At 48.7% G+C, this 9,444-nt stretch overlaps 1 pseudogene; it reads left to right on the top strand.

The window, feature by feature from the left end:
• Positions 1 to 621: 621 nt before the first annotated feature.
• Positions 622 to 9,444, top strand: part of LOC149470593 (uncharacterized) — a 48,359-nt pseudogene continuing 39,536 nt past the window's right edge.

The following is a 9,444-nucleotide window of genomic DNA, read 5'->3' as shown; positions in this document are numbered from 1 at the left end:
GGAGTCTGCACGAGTTTGTTAAAGATTGGACTTGGGGCTGGAAGGATAGGTTGGAGTCCAGAATGACACCAAGTACTCTGCCCTGCAGGGCGGGTTTGATATTGGCGTTGTTGGATGTGATGGAGAAGTCAATGGGGGGTGGGGTTCGGGCTGGGGGGAAGACAAGAAACTCGGTTTTGGAGAGATTCAGTTTAAGGAAGTGGAGCGACATCCAATCTGATATGTCGCTCAGTAGGTGTGTGATTCGGACAGAGACCGAGGGGGTGAGGTGGGGGGTTGAGAGATAGATTTGTGTGTCGTCGGCATAGAGGTGGTAGTTGAAGCCGTGAGAGTGTATGAGTTGGCCAAGGGAGGAGGTGTAGATGGAGAAGAGAAGGGGCCCAAGGACAGAGCCTTGAGGGACCCCAACAGAGAGGGGGAGTGAGGGGGAGGTGGTAGCATTATAGGTAACGCTGAAAGAGCGTTGTGACAGGTAGGATAAGAGCCAGGAGAGAGCAGAATCTCTGAGGTCGAGGGAGTGTAGTATTTTGAGGAGGAGGGGGTGGTCAACTGTGTCGAAGGCCGCAGAGAGGTCAAGGAGTAGGAGCACTGAATAGTGGCCATTAGCTTTATATAAAATTATTATTTTTTTTTTGTACAGGTGGATTGATGAACCAAGTTTTCGGTCATGTTGATCTTCATAAATACAGCTGAGTCACATGGAAAACAAGACATATGGATGTCTTAATTGACTGAAAGTCTTTATTGCAGCTCACTGGAGGATTCACACGGGATACAAGTCATATCTGTGTTCTAAAAGTCATGGTTTGGATCCTCTTCCACATTGATCCAGCAGGATAAAAGTAATTTCAGTGTTCTGGAAGTGACAATGGCTTTACAATAAAGTCCAACTAAGTATACATAAGAGGAGTCATTTCAAACTACTTCTTATTTGGAGATTTTACAATGGAGAGAAAATATATTACACACCAGAAGGTTCACAAGGGAGAGAAGTCATATCGGTGTTCTGAATGTGATAAAGCTTTTACACGGAAGTCAGATCTTATCAGACACCAAAGGATTCATACTGGAGAGAAGCCATATCAGTGTTCTGATTGTGATAAAGCTTTTACACAGAAGTCACATCTTACCAGACACCAGAAGATTCACACTGGAGAAAAGCCATATCAGTGTCCTGAATGTGATAAAGCTTTTATAAAGAAGTCAAATTTTTTCAGACATAAGAGGATTCACACTGGAGAGAAGTCATATCAGTGTTCTGAATGTGATAAAGCTTTTTCATTGAAGTCACATCTTATCAGACACCAGAGGATTCACACTGGAGAGAAGTCATATCAGTGTTCTGAATGTGATAAAGCTTTTACTGTGAAGTCAAGTCTTATCACACACCAGAGGATTCACACTGGAGAGAAGCTATATCAGTGTTCTGAATGTGATAAAGCTTTTACAGATAAATCACATATTATCCCACACCAGAGGATTCACACTGGAGAGAAGCCATATCAGTGTTCTGAATGTGATAAAGCTTTTACATTGAAGTCACATCTTATCAAACACCAGAGGATTCACACTGGAGAGAAGCCATATCAGTGTTCTGAATGTGATAAAGCTTTTACTGTGAAGTCAAATCTTATCAGACACCAGAAGATACACACTGGAGAGAAGCCATATCAGTGTTCTGAATGTGATAAAGCTTTTACTCCGAAGTCAAATCTTATCAGACACCAGAGGGTTCACACTGGAGAGAAGCTATATCAGTGTTCTGAATGTGATAAAGCTTTTACATATAAGTCAGATCTTATGAAACACCAGAGGAGGCACACTGGAGAGAAGCCATATCAGTGTTCTGAATGTGGCAAAGCTTTTACATATAAGTTAGATCTTATGAAACACCAGAGGAGGCACACTGGAGAGAAGCCATTTTAATGCTCTCAATGTGACAAAGTTTTATAGTTAATGCCGGTCTAATCTATCACCGGAGGTTTCATAAATTTCTGCATTGATTAAATTCTGGAAGAAAAGGAATATTAAAGAAGTTTCAGGTGTCACAGGTTTGTTTCACATCCCCAATGTCATCCCACAAGCTAGAGAAGAAGGGAAAAGTTAAAATGTTACTTTAAAAGAAACAAACTGGAATGTAATGATCGGATGAACTGAGTTTAGTGCTTATGTCCATCAAGCACACAACTAGAAGGGATTTGAATATTTTATCTTTTGACATTTTTTGATCGGGGGAGGGACTGATGGTTGTGTTATTGGTCTTAATGGAGAAGTCAGGGAGGGGGCACAGGCTGGGGGGAATACTAAGAGCTCAGATTTGTTAAGATTGAGTTGGAGGAAGTGGAGTGACATCCATTCCGATATGTCGCTTAGTAGGTTAGTAATGAGAGAGGAGACTGAAGGGGCGAGGTGAGTAGTAGAAATATAGATTTGTGTGTCATCAGCATAGAGATGGTACTTAAAACCATGGCAGTAGGGGAAGGAGGTGTAGATGTAGAAGAGTAGGGGTCCAAGAACGGAACCTTGAGGTACCCCTATGGAAAGAGGGAGTGAAGAGGAGGAGGCAGAGTTATAGTTAACTCTGCTCTCTCCTGGTTCTCCTACCTATTGCAGAGCTTGTTCAGAGTTTTGGAGGCCAACTGAGTGGAGTTTTTTGAGGAGAAGGGGTTTGTCAACCATATCAAAAGCTGCAGAGAGGTCAAGTAGTAAGAGTATGGAGCAGTGGCCATTGGTTGGGATGAGTACGGAGTAGTGGCCATTGGTTGGAATGAGTGTGGAGTAGTGGTCATTGGTTGGGATGAGTACAGAGTAGTGGCCATTGGTTGGGATGAGTATGGAGTAGTGACCATAGGTTGGAATGAGTACAGTGTAGTGATCATTGGCTGGGATGAGTACGGAGTAGTGATCATTGGCTGGGATGAGTACGGAGTAGTGATCATTGGCTGGGATGAGTACGGAGTAGTGATCATTGGCTGGGATGAGTACGGAGTAGTGATCATTGGTTGGGATGAGTACGGAGTAGTGGCCATGGGTTGCAATGAGTACGGAGTAGTGGCCATTGGTTGGGATGAGTACGGAGTAGTGATCATTGGTTGGGATGAGTACGGAGTAGTGGCCATGGGTTGGAATGAGTACGGAATAGTGGCCATTGGTTGGGATGAGTACAGAGTAGTGGCCATTGGTTGGGATGAGTACAGAGTAGTGGCCATTGGTTGGGATGACTACGGAGTAGTGGCCATTGGTTGGGATGAATACGGAGTAGTGGCCATTGGTTGGGATGAGTACGGAGCAGTGGCCATTGGTTGGGATGAGTACGGAGTAGTGGCCATTGGTTTTAACAGTTAGTCGATCATTAGTGAGGTTTAGTAGGGCAGTGTCAGTGGAGTGGAGTGAGCGAAAGGCAGACTGTAAAGGGTCAAGAAGGTTGTTGTCGGTGAGGTGGGAGGAGCTCAGGCAATTGTAGACTAAGCGTTCTAAGAGTTTAAAAGTAAACAAGAGCAGGGAGGTGGGTCTTAAGTTGTTCAGGTTGGTGGGGTCCAGGGAGGATTTTTTAAGTATGGGAGTGATGTGCGCATGCTTTAGAGGGGAGGGGAATACGCCGGTAGAGAGGGAGAGATTGAAGATGTGGGTGAGGGAGCAGATGAGGGAAGAGGGGGGTGACCGGAGGAGTCGAGAGGGGATAGGGTCCAGGGGGCAGGTAGTGAGACGGGCTTCTGAGAGAACCTTAGTGACCTCTTCGGTAGTAGCAAGGTCAAAAGAGGAAAGTGTTGAGGGAGGTTTAGTATAACGTATGCTAAGTGGGATGGATGTCTGTGCAGTGGAGATGCCCCTATGAATTGCATCAATCTTGTTTTTGAAGTGATTTGCAATCTCGTGAGCAGTGAGTGAGGTACTGCGTGGAGGTGGAGAAAGTAGAGAGTTAAAAGTAGAGAAGAGACGACGAGGACTGGATGACAAGCTATTGATGAGAGTGACAAAGTAGGCTTGTCTGGCAGCATGGAGGGAGGAATTGTATGTGAAGAAAGCAGATTTATATCGGGTGAATGCTTGGTGAGATTTGGTTTTATGCCACATTCGCTCCAGCACACGACTATGTCGTTTAAGATCTCTGGTGTTGTCAGTCTGCCAAGGTTGTAATGGTCGGGGCCTGATGCTTCGTGTGGTTAGAGGAGCAAGTGAGTCTAATGTGGATGAAAGTGAACTGTTGTAGACAGCAGTGGCCAGGTCAGGGCAGGACAGGGGAGAGATTCTGTCATAGAGTTGGTCAGTTGCAGAGTGGAAAGGAGAAGGGTTCAAGTTGTGATGGTTTCTGCAGGTGATTGCTGATTGGAGAGATAAGTGTTTGATGATGAGGAGACTGTGAAGGTGATGAGATTGTGATCAGAGAGAGGAAAGGGGGCGTTTGTGAGGTTGTAGGAGATCATCTCATGGGTGACAACCTTTCAGGCAGGTCTGCGGCTGTGACACCAGCTAGAAAGAAGTCTCTGTTCAGTGAGAAAACAACATCCCAAGCTGATGCAGGCCTTCCAATACTGAGTTACTGCTGATTTAGGGGATGTATTCAGCAGTAAAACGTAAGCCCAGCTGGCCACTTGTGTTCCATGTGGTTCTTCCAAATGGGATTCCATCAGGTGAAGATCAGAAATCCTTGTTACATGTTTTCTCTTTCCAGCTATTACTCCTCTCCTACTCCACTTCTTCTGGGGGACTGACATTCCTCTGATTGGGGTTCACAATAATCACTCTGAGTGCACACATCTCTTTTTGGTGTGAAGTTTCTAAAGAGAACTTCTTCTCCCTGGAAATATTACAACGTTGGCACCAAAGTGTAACTATGGGCAAAATCAGTAATGACATTAATAATGAAATCTGTCATTAGCAGAGCAGGTTTTGTTTTTCTGAGTCTCCTATTGTTTTAATTTTTTGTTGTCCCTCCCAGTAGATTGTTTTTTTTTTTGTACTTCCTGTAGAAGACTAAGTGTTTAGGGAAAAATGGCAGTTGGAGGGGTTGGGGCAAATCCTATAACACTGTTGGGGGTGCTCACAACTGTCAGTTGTCATTCATATGGGGGTTGGACCTTATAGAGAACCTGTTGCTGTAACTGCTGTAGAAGCGTTAGCTGAAGTTGGGCTTTACTTGTTGTGTGTCTTACTTATAACACAGGTCTGCGACTAAAAAGCTGTTTGACTATTTTCATCTAATTTCCATGTATTTTGGTGTGCTGAAAACAAATAAAAAAATATTGAAAACAAATAAAATATTGAAAAAACTCTTAGACGTCATGATTAGAGATGAGCGAAGAAATGAAAAATTTGATTCGACTGATTCGGCGAATTCGTGGACAATATTCGATTCGAGTCGAATAAATTCGCTGTGAATTTAACTTAAAAAAGGGTGTTTCTAGGCTTCAGAGAGACTTAATATTAGTGCAGAACACTGTACCTTTAATTTAAATGCCCTTGGAGTCTGCTGGGGAAGAGAAATAATACTGTCACTCAGTATGACATGCAGATGAGTGCCGTCGATCTTAGAATCACCGCACACTTCACTCATTTGGCCAGTCATGGGGCCAAAACCAGTGTTTGGAGCCACAGTGTGGCGGTGGAGGCAGCAGCAATGGGAGGCCATACAGCAACCTATGACAAAATGGAAACCAGCAGGAGTGTGAGGAGACCTCAAAGTGGCACATGGCAGAGTGGGAGCAATGGGAGGCGGTACAAGGACCCATGTCACACTGTGGACCCAGCAGCAGCGTGACGAGGCGGTACGGGGGCCCATGGGAGTTTTGGGGCCTGGCAGCACCTATGGGAGGCCTGTAATCTGCCAGCAACCTATGACAAAATGGAAACCAGCAGGAGTGTGAGGAGACCTGAAAGTGGCACATGGCAGAGTGGGAGCAATGGGAGGCGGTACAGGGACCCATGTCACACTGTGGACCCAGCAGCAGCGTGACCAGGCGGTACGGGGGCCCATGGCAGATTACAGGCCTGGCAGCAGCAATGGGAGGCCCGTAATCTGCCAGCACCCTATGACAAAAAATGGAACACACCAGCAGTGTGTGAGGAGACCTGAAAGTGGCACATGGCAGAGTGTGGCGATGGAGACAGCAGCAATGGGAGGCCGTACAGGGACCCATGAGAGACTGTGGACCTGGCAGCAGCATGAGGAGGCGGTATAGGGGCCCATGGCAGATTAGGGGCCTGGCAGCAGCTATAGGAGGCCCGTAATCTGCCAGCATCCTATGACAAAAAATGTAACACACCAGCAGTGTGTGAGGAGACCTGAAAATGGCACATGGCAGAGTGTGGCGATGGACACAGCAGCAATGGGAGGCTGTACAGGGACCCATGAGAGACTCTGGACCTGGCAGCAGCATGAGGAGGCGGTATAGGGGCCCATGGCAGATTAGGGGCCTGGCAGCAGCTATAGGAGGCCCGTAATCTGCCAGCACCCTATGACAAAAAATTGAACACACCAGCAGTGTGTGAGGAGACCTGAAAGTGGCACATGGCAGAGTGTGGCGATGGAGACAGCAGCAATGGGAGGCCGTACAGGGACCCATGAGACACTGTGGACCTGGCAGCAGCATGAGGAGGCGGTACAGGGGCCCATGGCAGATTACAGGCCTGGCAGCAGCAATGGGAGGCCCGTAATCTGCCAGCACCCTATGACAAAAAATGGAACACACCAGCAGTGTGAGGAGACCTGAAAGTGGCACATGTTTGGGGCATGATTCATGGCGGATTTAGTCAGTTGTGTCAGGAACTGGTGGTTTGAAATCCAGACTAATCCACGCCTGATTCATTTTCACAAACGTGAGTCTCTCCACACTTTGGGTGGACAGTCGTGTCCTCCGCGGAGTTACAATACCTCCTGCCGCACTAAACACGTGCTCCGATGCCACGCTACTGGCCGGGCATGACAGCCTTTCAAGGGCAAATTCAGCTAGTTGGGGCCAAAGGTCAAGTTTCGTTGCCCAGTAGTCAAGGGGATTGTCTACCTCGGTTGGCAGGGTGCTGTCCAAGTAGGCCTAAGCCTGTTTTTGAGGTCCTGCTCCAGGTCCACCTGATGCTGCTGTGGCTGGTTAGTAGTTTCCTCACTGCGCTGGTGAAGAAAGCTACTCATCATCGACTGCAGACTGAGGCAGCCGCTGCTGGTGGAGTTGCCACTGCTCCTACCACCCCACCCCTCCCCTGCTGCCATGGCAGCGGAACGCGAGCGCACAGGGCCCACAGTGTCTGAGGATGGACGTTGGCGCAGAAAGGCAGAGACCAGCTGACTACATAGGTGGTTTTTATAGTACGTTATTTTGGCCTCCCTCTCAGCAGGTGTGAAAAAGGCCACCATTTTTGAACGGTAGCGAGGGTCCAACAAGGTGGACAGCCAAAAGTCATCCCTCTGTCTGATGGTTATTATTCGGCTGTCGCTACGCAAGCAAGCGAGCATGCTATGGGCCATTTGTGCCAAGGAATGCGAGGGACTCCCTGCCTCCATCTCCACAGCATACTGCCACGGTGCGTCTGGGTCCTCTGTCTCCTCCTCCTCCTCCTCTACCAGATGCTCCTGCTCCTCCACTCCTGTCCGCTGAGTGGAAAAACCACCCATTTCACTCAATAATTCCTGAGCACCAATGTCCTCCTCTACCAACTCCTCTTCTTCCTGTCCTGCCCCCACAGGGGTCATGTGGCGTTGAGATCTGTGCGCCACGTCTACCGCACCCTAACCAGCCATTGTTAACAGCATTTGTTCCAGGACGTGCAACAGAGGAATGACGTCATTCATCCCATAGTCCTGCCGACTCACGAATAGTGTGGCCTCCTCAAAGGGCCTGAGCAAGCGCAGGTGTCACGCATGAGCTGCCAATGGCTGACATCTAAGTTACACAGGGAGTACCTTTATCCGCTTTTAACATCAGGAAATCTGTGATGGCCTTTCGCTGTTCGTAAAGGCGGTCTAACATATGTAGGGTTGAATTCCACCTTGTTGCAATGTCACAGCATGAGGAGTCGGTACGGGGGCCCATGGCAGATTACGTGCCTGGCAGCAGCAATGGGAGGCCCGTAATCTGCCAGCACCCTATGTCAAAAAATTGAACACACCAGCAGTGTGAGGAGACCTGAAGTGGCACATGGCAGAGTGAGGCTATGGAGACAGCAGCAATGGGAGGCCGTAGAGGGACCCATGACACACTCTGGACTTGGCAGCAGCATGAGGAGGCGGTATAGGGGCCCATGGCAGATTAGGGGCCTGGCAGCAGCTATGGGAGGCCCGTAATCTGCCAGCACCCTATGTCAAAAAATTGAACACACCAGCAGTGTGAGGAGACCTGAAAGTGGCACATGGCATGAGAGACTGTGGACCTGGCAGCAGCATGAGGAGGCGGTATAGGGGCCCATGGCAGATTAGGGGCCTGGCAGCAGCTATGGGAGGCCCGTAATCTGCCAGCACCCTATGACAAAAAATTGAACACACCAGCAGTGTGAGGAGACCTGAAAGTGGAACATGGCATGAGAGAATCTGGACATGGCAGCAGCATGAGGAGGCGGTATATAGGGGCCCATGGCAGATTAGGGGCCTGGCAGCAGCTATGGGAGGCCCGTAATCTGCCAGCACCCTATGTCAAAAAATTGAAAACACAAGCAGTGTGAAGAGACCTGAATGTGGCACATGGCAGAGTGTGGCGATGGAGACAGCAGCAATGGGAGGCCGTACAGGGACCCATGAGAGACTGTGGACCTGGCAGCAGCCTGAGGAGGCGGTATAGGGGCCCATGGCAGATTAGGGGCCTGGCAGCAGCTATGGGAGGCCCGTAATCTGCCAGCACCCTATGTCAAAAAATTCAACACACCAGCAGTGTGAGGAGACCTGAAAGTGGCACATGGCATGAGAGACTGTGGACCTGGCAGCAGCATGAGGAGGCGGTATAGGGGCCCATGGCAGATTAGGGGCCTGGCAGCAGCTATGGGAGGCCCGTAATCTGCCAGCACCCTATGACAAAAAATTGAACACACCAGCAGTGTGAGGAGACCTGAAAGTGGAACATGGCATGAGAGAATCTGGACCTGGCAGCAGCATGAGGAGGCGGTATATAGGGGCCCATGGCAGATTAGGGGCCTGGCAGCAGCTATGGGAGGCCCGTAATCTGCCAGCACCCTATGTCAAAAAATTGAAAACACAAGCAGTGTGAAGAGACCTGAATGTGGCACATGGCAGAGTGTGGCGATAGAGACAGCAGCAATGGGAGGCCGTACAGGGACCCATGACACACTCTGGACTTGGCAGCAGCATGAGGAGGCGGTATAGGGGCCCATGGCAGATTAGGGGCCTGGCAGCAGCTATGTGAGGCCCGTAATCGGCCAGCACCCTATGACAAAAAATGTAACACACCAGCAGTGTGAGGAGACCTGAAAGTGGCACATGGCAGAGTGTGGCGATGGAGACAG

This window comes from Staurois parvus, unplaced genomic scaffold, assembly GCF_062004578.1.
Source record: "Staurois parvus isolate SC_StPar_1 unplaced genomic scaffold, SC_StPar_1.0 ptg000037l, whole genome shotgun sequence".
Classification (NCBI taxonomy): domain Eukaryota; kingdom Metazoa; phylum Chordata; class Amphibia; order Anura; family Ranidae; genus Staurois; species Staurois parvus.
This window is presented reverse-complemented; position numbering and strand designations above follow the sequence as displayed.